Source organism: Triticum urartu, chromosome 3, assembly GCF_003073215.2.
Source record: "Triticum urartu cultivar G1812 chromosome 3, Tu2.1, whole genome shotgun sequence".
NCBI lineage: Eukaryota > Viridiplantae > Streptophyta > Magnoliopsida > Poales > Poaceae > Triticum > Triticum urartu.
The window spans coordinates 281415481-281430959 of record NC_053024.1 but is presented as its reverse complement, the minus strand read 5'-3'; positions in this window follow the sequence as shown (position 1 = coordinate 281430959).

The window sequence follows — 15479 nt, the reverse complement described above, 5'->3', positions numbered from 1 at the left end:
TATGTTTGTTCCTAAGGACAAGGGAGAAGTCTTGCTATTAGTAGTCATGTGAATTTGGTATTCGTTTGATATTTTGATAAGATGTATGTTGTCTAGCCTCTAGTGGTGTTATGTGAACGTCGACTACATAACACTTCACCATTATTTGGGCCTAGAGGAAGGCATTGGGACGTAATAAGTAGATGATGGGTTGCTAGAGTGACAGAAGCTTAGACCCTAGTTTATGCGTTGCTTCGTAAGGGGCTGATTTGGATCCACATGTTTCATGCTATGGTTAGGTTTACCTTAATACTTTTTTTGTAGTTGCGGATGCTTGCAATAGAGGTTAATCATAAGTGGGATGCTTGTTCAAGTAAGAACAGCACCCAATCACCGGTCCACCCATATATCAAATTATCAAAGTATCGAACGTGAATCATATGAACGTGATGAAAACTAGCTTGACGATATTCCCATGTGTCCTCGGGAGCGCTTTTCCTATTATAAGAGTTTGTTCCGGCTTGTCCTTTGCTACAAAAAGGATTGGGCCACCTTGCTGCACTTTATTTACTTTTGTTCCTTGTTGCTCGTTACAATTTACCTTATCACAAAACTATCTGTTACCACTTATTTCAGTACTTGCAGAGAATACCTTGCTGAAAACCACTTATCATTTCCTTCTGCTCCTCGTTGGGTTGGACACTCTTACTTATTGAAAGGACTACGATAGATACCCTATACTTGTGGGTCATCAAGACTCTTTTCTGGCACCGTTGCCGGGGAGTGTAGCGCCTTTGATAGGTGGAATTTGGTAAGGAAAAATTTATATAGTGTGCTAAAATTTACTGTCACTTGTTACTATGGAAAGTAATTCTCTGAGGGGCTTGTTCGGGGTATCTTCACCCCGTCCAGTAGAGCAAAGAGTTTCTCCTCAACCTATTGAACCTATTGAAAATGAAACTCCTTTTGAATTTCCTTCGGGTATGATGGAAAGACTGCTAGCTAACCCTTTTACAGGAGATGGAACAAAGCATCCTGATGAGCACTTAATATATGTGGATGAAGTTTGTGGATTATTTAAGCTTGCAGGTATACCCGATGATGTTGCTAAGAAGAAGGTCTTCCCTTTATCTTTGAAGGGAGACGCATTGATATGGTATAGGCTATGTGATGGTATGAGATCATGGGACTATAAGAGAATGAAATTGGAATTTCATCAAAAGTATTACCCTATGCATCTTGTTCATCATGATCGCAATTATATATATATAATTTCTGGCCTCGCGAAGGAGAAAGCATCGCTCAAGCTTGTGGGAGGCTTAAATCAATGTTATATTCATGCCCCAATCATGAGCTCCCAAGAGAAATAATTATGCAAAGTTTTTATGCTCGGCTTTCTGAAAACAATCGCACCATGCTCGATACTTTTTGTGCTGGCTCTTTTATGATGAAGACTATTGAATTCAGATGGAATTTATTGGATAGAATTAAACGCAACTCTGAAGATTGGGACCTCGATGAAGGTAAGGAGTCACGTATGACACCTAAGTTTGATTGTGTTAAATCTTTTATGGACACCGATATTTTCCGTAAGTTTAGCACTAAATATGGACTTGACTCTGAGATAGTAGCTTCTTTCTGCGAATCTTTTGCTACTTATGTTGATCTCCCTAAGGAGAAGTGGTTTAAATATCATCCTCCCATAGAAGTAAAAGTCTGCACCTATCAAAGTTGAAGAAAAGACTATCACTTATAATGATCCTATTGTTCCTACTTCTTATGTTGAGAAACCACCTTTCCCTGTTAGAGTAAAGGATCATGCTAAAGTTTCAACTGTTGTTCATAAAAGCAATATTAGAACTTATACACCTCGTGAGCAAGTTAAAGTAGAACCTAATATTGCTATTGTTAAAGATCTCTTGTCTGATAATATTGATGGGCATGTTATTCAGTTCGAAGGTGAAACTGCTAGAATTGCTAAACCTTGTGCTAAAGATAAACATAGACCTGTGGTAGGCATGCCTGTTATTTCTATCAAAATAGGAGATCATTGTTATCATGGCTTATGTGATATGGGTGCGAGTGCTAGTGTTATACCGCACACTTTATACGAAGAAATTAAGAATGAAATTGCACCTGCTGAGTTAGAAGGTATTGATGTCACAATTAAACTTGCCAATAGAGATACTATTTCACCAATTGGAATTGTTAGAGATGTTGAAGTCTTGTGTGGGAAAACTAAATATCCTACTGATTTTCTTGTTCTTACTTCTCCGCAAGATATCTTTTGTCCCATTATATTTGGTAGACCCTTTTTGAACACTGTTAAAGCTAGGATAGACTGCGAAAAGAATGTCGTTACTATTGGCTTGGATGATATGGTTCATGAGTTTAATTTCTCTAAATTTAGTAAACAACATCGTGAGGAAGAATTGCCTAGTAAAGATGAAATTATTGGTCTCGCTTCTATTGTCGTACCTCCTAGTGATCCTTTAGAACACTATTTTCTAGACCATGAAAGTGATATGTTCATGAATGAAAGAAGGGAAATAGATGAAGTATTCTTTAAACAGGAACCTATCCTGCAACAAAATTTGCCTCCTGAAATTTTAGGGGATCCTCCTCCACCCAAAGGTGATCCCATGTTTGAACTTAAACCTTTGCCTGATAAACTAAAATATGCTTATCTTGATGAAAAGAAGATATATCCTGTTATTATTAGTGCTAAACTTTTAGAGCATGAAGAAGAAAGATTATTGAAAACTCTGAAGAAGCATCGTGCTGCTATTGGATATACTCTTGATGATCTTAAGGGCATTAGTCCCACTCTATGTCAACATAACATAAATTTGGAAGAAAATGCCAAACCAGTTCGTGATCCTCAACGACGTCTGAATCCTAAAATGAAAGAAGTGGTAAGAAAAGAAATACTAAAGCTTCTGGAGGCAGGTATAATCTATCCCGTTGCTGATAGTGAGTGGGTAAGTCCTGTCCATTGTGTCCCTAAGAAGGGAGGTATTACTATTGTTCCTAATGATAAAGATGAATTGATTCCACAAAGAATTATCACAGGTTATAGGATGGTAATTGATTTTTGCAAATTAAATAAAGTCACTAAGAAAGATCATTACCCCTTACCTTTTATTGATCAAATGCTAGAAAGATTATGCAAACATACACACTATTTCTTTCTAGATGTTTATTCTGGTTTCTCTCAAATACCTGTGTCGGCTAGAGATCAATCAAAGACTACTTTTACATGCCCTTTTGGTACTTTTGCTTATAGACGTATGCCTTTTGGTTTATGTAATGCACCTGCTACCTTTCAAAGATGCATGATGGCTATATTCTCTGACTTTTGTGAAAAGATTTGTGAGGTTTTCATGGACAAATTTTCCATCTATGGTTCCTATTTTGATGATTGCTTGAGCAATCTTGATCGAGTTTTGCAGAGATGTGAAGAAACTAATCTTGTCTTGAATTGGGAAAAGTGCCACTTTATGGTTAATGAAGGGATTTTCTTGGGGCACAAAGTTTCTGAAAGAGGTATTGAAGTTGATAAAGCCAAGGTTGATGCTATTGAAAAGATGCCATGTCCCAAGGACATCAAAGGTATAAGAAGTTTCCTTGGTCACGCTGGATTTTAAAGGAGGTTCATTAAGGACTTCTCAAAAATTTCTCGGCCTCTGACTAATTTATTGCAAAAAAGATATACCATTTGTTTTTTATGATGATTGTGTAGAAGCATTTGAAACACTTAAGAAAGCATTAGTCTCTGCACCTATTGTTGAGCCACCTGATTGGAATTTACCCTTTGAGATTATGTGTGATGCTAGTGATTATGATGTAGGTGTTGTTCTAGGGCAAAGAGTTGATAAGAAATTAAATGTTATTCATTATGCTAGTAAGACTCTAGACAATGCTCAAAGAAATTATGCTACTACTGAAAAAGAGCTTTTAGCAGTTGTATTTGCTTGTGATAAGTTCAGACCTTATATTATTGATTCTAAAGTAACTATTCACACTGATCATGCTGCTATTAAATACCTTATGGAAAAGAAAGATGCTAAACCTAGACTTATTAGATGGGTTCTCTTTCTACAAGAATTTGATTTGCATATTGTTGATAGAAAGGGAGCTGAGAACCCCGTTGCAGACAACTTTCTAGGTTAGAGAATGTTCTTGATGACCCACTACCTATTAATGATAACATTCCTGATGAACAATTAAATGTTATAAGTACTTCTCGTAGTACTCCATGGTATGCTGATTATGCTAATTATATTGTTGCTAAGTTTATTCCACCAAGCTTCACATACCAGCAAAAGAAAAAAAATTCTATGACTTGAGACATTACTTTTGGGATGACCCACATCTTTATAAAGAAGGAGTAGATGGTGTTATTAGACGTTGTGTACCTGAGCATGAACAGGAACAGATCCTACGCAAGTGCCACTCTGAAACTTATGGAGGACACCACGCTGGAGATAGAACTGCACATAAGGTATTGCAATCTGGTTTTTATTGGCCTACTCTCTTCAAGGATGCCCGTAAGTTTGTCTTGTCTTGTGATGAATGTCAAATAATTGGTAATATTAGTAGACGTCAAGAAATGCCTATGAATTATTCACTTGTTATTGAACTGTTTGATGTTTGGGGCTTTGATTATATGGGACCTTTTCCAGCCTCTAATGGATACACACATATTCTAGTTGCTGTTGATTACGTTACTAAGTGGGTAGAAGCTATTCCATCTAGTAGTGCTGATCATAACACTTCTATTAAAATGCTTAAATAAGTTGTTTTTCCGAGGTTTGGAGTCCCTAGATATTTAATGACTGATGGTGGTTCACACTTTATTCATGGTGCCTTCCGTAAAATGCTTGCTAAATATGATGTTAATCATAGAATTGCATCTCCTTATCACCCACAGTCTAGTGGTCAAGTAGAGTTGAGCAATAGAGAGCTCAAATTAATTTTGCAAAAGACTGTTAATAGGTCTAGACAGAATTGGTCTAAGAAACTTGATGATGCATTATGGGCATATAGAACTGCATACAAAAATCCTATGGGTATGTCTCCGTATAAAATGGTTTATGGAAAAGCATGTCACTTACCTCTCGAACTAGAACATAAGCCATATTGGGCTATTAAAGAACTCAACTATGATTTTAAACTTGCCGGTGAGAAGAGGTTATTTGATATTAGCTCACTTGATGAATGGAGAACCCAAGCTTATGAAAATGCCAAGTTGTTTAAAGAAAAAGTTAAAAGATGGCATGACAAACGGATACAAAAGCATGAGTTTAATGTAGGTGATTATGTATTGCTATACAACTCTCGTTCAAGATTTTTTGAAGAAAACTTCTCTCTAAATGGGAAGGCCCCTACGTTATCGAGGAGGTCTATCGTTCCAGTGCCATAAAAATCAACAACTTTGAAGGCACAAATCCGAAGGTGGTAAACGGTCAAAGAATTAAACATTATATCTCAGGTAATTCCATAAATGTTGAAACCAATATTATTGAAACCGTAACCCCGGAGGAATACATAAGGGACACTTTCCGGAATGTTTCAGACTCCGAAAAGGAATAGGTATGTGGTGCGGTAAGTAAACCGACTCCAAAACAATTTTTAAGGAAATATTTCTCCGTTTCGGAATATTTAGAAAAATAGAAAAATAAGTAGCAGTTCGGGAAGGACACGAGGGCCCCATGAGGGTGGTGTGCGCGCCTACCCCCCTGGGCACGCCCCCCTACCTCGTGAGCACCTCGTGTGCCTTCCGGACTCCGTTTTCTTGCACGATACGTATTTTGGTCGGTAAAAATTCATTATATATTCTCCCGAAGGTTTTGACCCCTGTATCACGCAAATATCCTCTGTTTTTGTTTCGAGCTATCCCGTTGCAGATTAGATCAACATGTCTTCCTAGGATTCGGAAGGAGAAAGCTATGTGGATGATTACTTAGCAAATCCCAAGGTCTATGGAGATGTGGAACATGATGGATGGACCACGGAAGAAGAAGAGGACTATGAACCCAAGGGGAAGGAGGAGACGAGCTCAGATGAGGATGAAGCACCATTACCTCAACCTGGGGACATGCACGTGGAGTTCAAAAAGTCAAGTCTCCCTGATAGGGTAAAGAAACCCAAGTTCGAGTTTATCCCTTTTCGTCTCTTGCAGGAAAATAAGCAGGACCTATGCAAAAAGATATTAACCCTGGAGTGGGAGATTGATGATCTGAGGGATCAAAATGCCGTCCTCAAGCGCAAATTAAGGGAGAAGCCCACATCATCAACAATACCTCCACCATTTCCTCCAACAAAGAAGAATTGAGTATATGGGTATGGGCACTCCCCTTGGCAACTGCCAAGCTTGGGGGAGGTGCCCCGGTATCGTATCACCATCACAACTCCTATCTTTACCATTTTTCTTAGTTCGATCCTATTAGTAGTATCTTGATCTAGTAGAATAAAGTTTATGGCATGATCTAGTTTTGAGTTTTGCTTTATGATTTCTCTATGTAATCGAGTCCGTGAGCTATATATAATAAAGATTAGTGTTGAGTCAAGGGCTTGATTATTTTGCCATGACCTTGGGTGAATAAAAGAAAGAAGAAAAGAATAAAAAGAAACAAAAAGTTCATATTGATCTTATTGAGAGTAATGACTTCACATAGAAAGAGTATGATGATTAAAAGTTGTTGGGAGTTGGCAGACATAGCTTTGGTCATTGTTGCAATTAATAGGAAGTAATAAGGAAAGAGAGGTTTTCACATATAGATATATTATCATTGACATCTTTTATGATTGGGAGCACTCATTAAAATATGACATGCTAAAGAGTTGATGTTGGACAAGGAAGACAACGTAATGAGTTATGTCTTTCTTATATCTGAGATAAAGTATGTTGTCATGGTTCCTCTAACTTGGTGAGCTTGCCTTTCCCCCTCATGCTAGCCAAATTCTCAGCACCAAGTAGAAATACTACTTGTGCTTCCAAAATTCCTAAAGTAGTTTTTCCATGAGAGTCCACCATATCTACCTATGGATTGAGTAAGATCCTTCAAGTAAGTTGTCATCGGTGCAAAGCAATAAAAATTGCTCTAAATATGTATGATTGATTGGTGTGGGGGAAATAAGCTTTATACGATCTTGTGATGTGGAAGTAATAAAAGTGACAGACTGCATAATAAAGGTTCATATCACAAGGGGCAATATAAAGTGACGTTCTTTCGCATTGAGATTTTGTGCATCCAACCATAAAAGCACATGGCAATCTCTGCTTCCCTCTGCGAAGGGCCTATCCTTTATCATTATCTTCTACCTTATGCAAGAGTCACGGTGATCTTCACCTTTCCTTTTTCATTTTATCCTTTGGCAAGCTCAGCATGTTGGAAAGAACATGATATATATATATATATCTAATTGGATGTAGGGGAGCATGAACCATTATTGTTGACATTACCCTTGAGGTAAAAGGTTGTGGGGCAAAAATAAGCCCCTATCTTTCTCTGTGTCCGATTAAAACTTCATAACCACAAGTATTGCATGAGTGTTAGAAATTATGGAGGACTAAATGATAGTTGAGTATGTGGACTTGCTTTTTAGCTCTGACATAGACTCTTTCCGATGTTATGATAAATTGCAATTGCTTCAATGACTGAGATTATAGTTTGTCGGAGCCAATAAGGTTTATAATTTGTACTTTTGCATTGTGAATAGATCATCACTTCAACATAAGTAATCATATGACAAAATCTATATATGTTGCTGTTATGAGAATAATCATGATGCCTTCATGTCCGTATTTTATTTTTATCGACGCCTCTACCTCTAAACATGAGGACATATTTATTGTTATCGGCCTTTCGCTTGAGGACAAGCGAGGTCTAAGCTTGGGGGAGTTGATACATCAATTTTGGATCATGCTTTTATATCGATATTTATTGCATTATTGACTGTTATTTCACTTTATGTCATAATACTTATGGCTATTCTCTCTTATTTTACAAGGTTTACACAAGGAGGGAGAATGCCGGCAGCTGGAATTCTGGGCTGGAAAAGGAGCAAATATTAGAGACCTATTCTGCGCAACTCCAAAAGTCCTGAAACTCCATGGAACATCTTAAAACAAATAAAGAAAAATCCTCGCCAAAGATGAAGGCCAGGGGGCCCACACCCTGCTCATGAGGGTGGGGGCGCCCCCCCTAGGGCGCGCCCCCCTACCTCGTGGGCCCCCTGGTGGCTCTCCGACGTCCATCTTCTCCTATATGAAGTCTATCGATGAGAAAAAAATAAGAAGGAACTTTTCGGGACGAGACTCCGCCGCCACGAGGCAGAACCTTGGCAGATCCAATCTAGAGCTCCGGCAGAGCTGTTCTGCCGGTGATACTTCCCTCCCGCAGGGGGAAATCATCACCATCGTCATCACCAGCGCTCCTCTCATCAGGAGAGGGCAATCTCCATCGACATCTTCACCAGCACCATCTCATCTCCAAACCCTAGTTCATCTCTTGTATCCAATTCTTGTCAAAGTCCGGGATTAGTGCTAGTAGGTTGCTAGTAGTGTTGATTACTCCTTGTAGTTGATGCTAGTTGGTTTATTTGGTGGAAGATCATATGTTCAGATCCTATATGCATATTATTACCCCTCTGATTGTGAACATGAATATGCTTTGTGAGTAATTACGTTTGTTCCTGAGGACAAGGGAGAAGTCTTGCTATTAGTAGTCATGTGAATTTGGTATTCGTTTGATATTTTGATAAGATGTATGTTGTCTAGCCTCTAGTGGTGTTACGTGAACGTCGACTACATAACACTTCACCATTATTTGGGCCTAGAGGAAGGCATTGGGAAGTAAAAAGTAGATGATGGGTTGCTAGAGTGATAGAAGCTTAGACCCTAGTTTATGTGTTGCTTCGTAAGGGGCTGATTTGGATCCACATGTTTCATGCTATGGTTAGGTTTACCTTAATACTTTTGTTGTAGTTGCGGATGCTTGAAATAGAGGTTAATCATAAGTGGGATGCTTGTTCAAGTAAGAACAGCACCCAAGCACCGGTCCACCCACATATCAAATTATCAAAGTATCGAACGCGAATCATATGAACGTGATGAAAACTAGCTTGACGATATTCCCATGTGTCCTCGGGAGCGCTTTTCCTATTATAAGAGTTTGTTCCGGCTTGTCCTTTGCTACAAAAAGGATTGGGCCACCTTGCTGCACTTTATTTACTTTTGTTACTTGTTGCTCATTACAATTTAGCTTATCACAAAACTATCTGTTACCACTTATTTCAGTACTTGCAGAGAATACCTTGCTGAAAACCGCCTATCATTTCCTTCTGATCCTCGTTGGGTTCGACACTCTTACTTATCGAAAGGACTACGATAGATCCCCATACTTGTGGGTCATCACACACTTAGTGAGTGAGGTAGTTGACACGGCACGTGAGGCCACTATGCTTTCTAACAACTTAACCTCTACTCCGAGTGTGTTTTCTTTGGTGCTAGGTCTCCTACATGACGACACACCTATCCTCGACGAGTCCATACCTTCAATGGAGACGACGATGGCCATGGTGGACGATGATGCACCCACCACATGGTTCCATCATGATGAAGATGACCACGACTTGGTCTTCGACACCTCACCTACAACACATGAGCGATGCTCCAAAGGTAACACAGGTGATGGTGCTTCTCTTGTCCCACTAGTGGACTATTTTATGAATGATCGCTTGCATGATGTTGACACACCTATACCCATGCTTCATACTAGTGTGACTTCTACATGTCATGACTTACCTATTTATGATAAATATGATGATGAGCATGTTGATTTGCCTAGTTGTGATGCTATACTCCATAGGATATCATGTGAAAATTCTTTTGGTCACATGATGTTTGACAATCCATTAACCTTGCCATATGCTATGAGTGAGATATCCCATATTGCATCATTTCGATCTCAACATGGTAGCTATGCATGCCCCATGAAAATAAATCCCATTTGCACTTATGGCATAAATGACGAGATGATGGTCATTGGCTTTTGTTTTTCATGTGATGACATTGCCATGCTTCCATTACATGATTTGCGCAATTCATCTACTATGCCATGCCATGATCACAATGTTCCAACTAGGCATTGTTTTGGATGTTGTCAATATTCTCCATGTGATATTTCCACTAATGATCATGAGGAGACCCCCATAGTTTCCTCATACATATTAGGAGACTTGGATGCATTCCACACTTTGCATGATTCTCATAATTGCTTGCACCATATGCATACCATGAATAACAATGCTCTACATATTTCTTGTGATGCATTACACAATTTGAGTCTCCATTATGCTATCCATAACAACAAACCTATCATGATGGATGACATGTTTCTATATCATGCATCTCATTTATTTGAGCATTGGCTATTTTGTGCTAACCAACACTTGCACGTGCGCATCATGATGGATGATGTGTACATATACCACGCACACACAATTTTCCCTTTGTCTTTGTTTTGTGTAGGTACTCACGTATACTCGTCAACCTCTCGATCCCAAGAGTTGACGAAACGAGCTCTTGAGAGCAAAGATGACTTGGGATCCCGTGAACTATCCTTCCCACCGCTCTCTTCGCGTAACGACTACGCGCATCTCTTTTACTTGACTCTCACACGGATATGGGCTATATACCACTTGTCGCTTCATGCTCATTTTACCGTGTTCACTTTGCATGCTATGCTTACTTCTATGCCTTTGCCATGCAATTGTGACCCTTACGTGCATCTACCCATGATTCACCATTATGCTACTCCTATGTGTATTTGCATGCTTGGTGGAGATCCTTGTTGCTATTGCCATGTTTATCATGTGCCTCATGCTATTGACGCTAATTTTATCATATCATCCTTTCATGCTTGTGCTATGTCTTGTGAATTATTCATGCACACTATTTGCACCCATGACATGCTTGCTATGATTCCCTCTAGTATGTTGCATCTTCGCACTACTAGCTCACACCACTTGATTGCTATGATTGCTTGCTTTGTCGCATCACCCATGTTCCATTTTTACTTGCTTTCTTGGGTTGATGGCGTATATGTTCATGCCTCTCACATGATATATTTTGTTCATTGTCACCTGCCTCCAATTGTTGCATCTATGCTTATTGATCGTGGAGACTTGGACACTTTACTTGTGATGCATGCTTGCTTGATTGAGCCTATTGTATTTGGTTGTTCTCGCATCATATGCCTCCATACTATGAAATGCTCCCTTGTCCTTTCTTATGATGAGCATGATGCATCCACTTGTTGGGTATTTTACCACACGAATGATAGGTTTTGCATCTCCACTAACCTCATTTGTTTTTCCGAGTGTTTGTCATGTTCTTTCATTTTGAAGGATTCACAAGGCGATACATTCATGAGACAATTTGGTCATGTGAAGGCATACACGATGTGCAACACCAACATTTGCGAGAATCTCCTAAAGGTGAACTCCTTTCCTTTGAGCAATCCTCAAATATGCATATTGGATGGGTCACTCTTTCATTGTTGTTTCCTTCTTGTTGTCTACATGGTACATCTCGCGAACGGAGGAGCGACATTGAAGATTGGCTCTATGGACCTTCACATTGAGGAGCGCTCGGACTTATTGGAAGCACCTTCGAACCTCCACTCATGCCACGACATCGAGCATTGGTACACCAACACCTACATATTTGTTGATTGTGCTCACACATGTCATGCTCATTGGACATCTCACACACATGACAAATTTGCATCTTATGCATGGATTGACTCACATTATGATTGCCTTGTTGCATCTTGTATTCCCATGTCATCCATGATATATGAGCTTGTGCATTTCCTTAGAAAATTTGTTGTGATATACCTTGATGGCATATTCATACATCATGATCTTATTGCCTACCATCAATTGCATGATCACATCACATTGAGCACCAATTACCATGTTCATGCTTTTGATACACCGTCCCATTGTGACATCATTTTGCACAATGGTTACATTGATCACATTCACCACACCTTTGTGCATACTACAAATTATATTGTTCCCATCCATGCTTTGCATATCATTCGATATCATCTTGATAAGCTTCATGCGCTTTGTCACAAACAATATTGCCGAACGGACTCATTCTTACATGACGACACTTTGTGTGCTCTAACCATTGTATTTCCGAGTGTCGTTTGTGTTTGATCTTTTTGCATGTATACCACTCCGGCAACAACTTGGAGTACTTGGATTGCGCAACGTCTTCCACTCCGTCCAACTACAAGTCCATCCACGACTACCGTTTCCACGGTCATGAGGATCACGATCCAAGGCCGGATCTTTCCCAAGGGGGGGGAGATGATGCGGAGCATCCCATGTTCATCCCCATGTACTCTCCGACTACTCTCCAAACCCCATACGCCATCGGACACAAGGTGAACTCACTCCTCTCTGAATCGTCACTTTCCACATGTGAGACATGGCTACTACCTTAAACATGTGTGCTAGGCATGACGAGGAACCAAGAGGAAGCCCATGGACAAGAAGGCAAGGACACCAAGCACAAGGAACAAGAAGAAGAGCTGCGGGAGATGCTCCAGCCACCGGACGACCGGTCGGCACCGGACGTCCGGCGCCTAAAGACCCACAGGACGACCGGTGATCCCGCACCCGAGCTGTAGCGACCAGACCTCAAACAGTCTGATCTCTGTGCTCTGGTGTCATCCCTGGATCAGTAATGCTGACACCACGCAGTACTCGGAGGATTTATAACAGAGTAGCAATCACACACTTATTACATCGAGTGTCTCCATAGAGAACTTATTACAATAAATATGGCTTAAGGCCATCTAATAACTATAACAACGGAAGGCTTGGAAGATAAGTGAGTCCATCAACTCCAACGGCATCACTGAGTATAGAACCACGACCTAAAACTCCTTAATCGTCGTCTGAAAAGTCTGCAACATTAACGTTACAGCCCGAAAATGGGTCAACACATGGAATATGCTGGCAATGTAACACATAGAGAGTAATGGAATGAAACAGCTATATTATATGCATATTTGGCTGGTGGAAAGCTCTATGGTTACAGTTTTGCGTAAAGCCAATTTTTCTCTACTTCAAAGGAATAAATTTTATTTTTCTATCATGGTAGTTGTTAAACATTGAGAATGGTTGACAGCATTCTCAATCCCAATTAAGCATCATCATTAAACAAAACCCAACAAAATTATTTTAGAGTAACATGTTGAGATTCACACGATAATCCAGGTACTAGATACTCAAGATGTCCATAATCGCGGACACGGCTAACCATGATTAGTTTATTACACTCTGCAGAGGTTTGCGCACTTTTCCCCCAAGACTCGATCGCCTCCGTTTGGTTTCTCGCACTACATGGTGTTTGAGAAGACGGATGACCGAGACATAGTCTTTCAGAAGCGCTAGCACCTTACGATCGGGTAGACCGTACCACCTACATCCCCTACATCTGCTAGTCTACCACTATAAGAGTTTGCACGACTTAGTCAACTATGCTAGAGCCTATAATAGCTTGTGGCTGCACACGGAAGTTTCTAGTATGAATAGTCTCATGATCCCTTTGAGCCTGGGTGGCGGTCCAAAAGAAAACAGGCAAGTCCTGGAATACCCAGGTGCCTCAATCCACCCAGATGTGTGTTTAAGTTGCCACCTTAGATAAACCATTAATTAACAAAACTCACATCTGTCATGGATATCACTCACCCAATCCACGTCTACTAGCATAGCATGGCATAATAAGCAAACGCAGAAGTAACTCCAAAAGGTTTGATAATAAACAGGTAATAGGTACTACCTCATCTACTTCCCGTCCCACAATTTAATTAGATCCTAGTCATGCAATGTGTGAGGATTGATCTAATGCAGTAAAACTGGGTAGTAGAAAAGGTATGATCAAAGTGTTACTTGCCTTGCTGATGATCCGGGAAACCTAGCGATTCGAAATAACAAGCGGCGCACTCTGGGTATTCTATCACAGGTAAACAAACAAGCATACAATAAGTACTCATCTAATGCACAGGTAAAACTCAAATAAGAGATCTAACCAGAAGGTTCAACTTAAGAACTCCGGTTGGCAAAAAGAATCAAATCGAACGAAGCAACGAAAGTCAAACGGCGAAAGAAAACAACTTTGTTCTACAAATATGGATCTAGGGCAAATTTTATAGTAGCAAAATCTTGTTTAAGTTGGTTAAACGGATAGAGGGTTTCGAGACGAAACTCCAGGTGCTTGAATCGCCCGATTCCGATAAACGAGCGAAAAGTTACACTAAAACGAAAATCGGATCAGGAATCGCGATCAGAAAAATCGCGGATTTAATCCGAGAAAAAGAAAAACGACGAACATTCGTTAGAACGAACGAACGGACGAACGCTCGCTATGTAAATAAACCGGAAAAATCGACCTATTTTAAAAAAAACTGAAACTAAAAAAACCGACGGAAAAACCAACGAAAACCGATCGGTTTTAAAAAAACCGATGGCACGGATTTCGAGGCGCGGCGAACCTCGGGCGGCGGGATCCAGCGGCGGGCGGCGGCGGCGGGCGGCAGCTCTGGTGGCGGCGGTGGGCGGCGGCGGGCGGCAGCTCTGGTGGCGGCGGCGGGCGGCGGCTCTGGTGGCAGCGGCGGCGGCGCTGGTGGCGGTGGCGGCTCGGGGCTAGGGTTCGGCCTAGGGTGGGCCGGCTTATAAAGGGCGAGTCGGGCCGGAGTCCGGATAGGACACGGCCCGTAGGTCGGTTCGCGTTTTTTTAAATAATTACACGCAGAAGAAAAATAAAAAAGAAATACTAAACGGACTCCAAAAATTCCGAAATAAATTTTCATGGGCTTCTAAAATCAAGCCGCACAAGGTGAACATTTATTTGGGACCTAAATGCAATTTTGAAAAATGCACATTTTTCCTAAATTCAAATAAAACACCGAAAAACTCCGAAATAAAAACTTATTTGATTTTATTATTAAATCCTCAATATTTCTTTATTTTGGGAAAGTCATTTTATTCCCTCTCTCATATTTTTGTAATAGAAATAATTGATGATAAAATAAATAAAATCAAATGATCCTATTCTCAAAATTTGAGAAAACTCAAATATGAAAATAACGAAATCCCCAACTCTCTCCGTGGGTCATTGAGTTGCGTAGAATTTCTAGGATCAACCAAAATGCAAAATAAAATATGATATGCAATGATGATCTAATGTATAACATTCCAAATTGGAAATATGGGATGTTACAAACCTACCCCCCTTAAGATGAATCTCGCCCTCAAGATTCGGGTTGGCTAGAAAATAGGTGAGGGTGGTCTTTGAGCAAATCTTCCTCTCGCTCCCAGGTGGCTTCATCCTCCGTGTGGTGGCTCCACTAAACTTTGCAAAACTTGATAACCTTACTGCAAGTGACTCGACTGGCAAACTCGAGAATCTT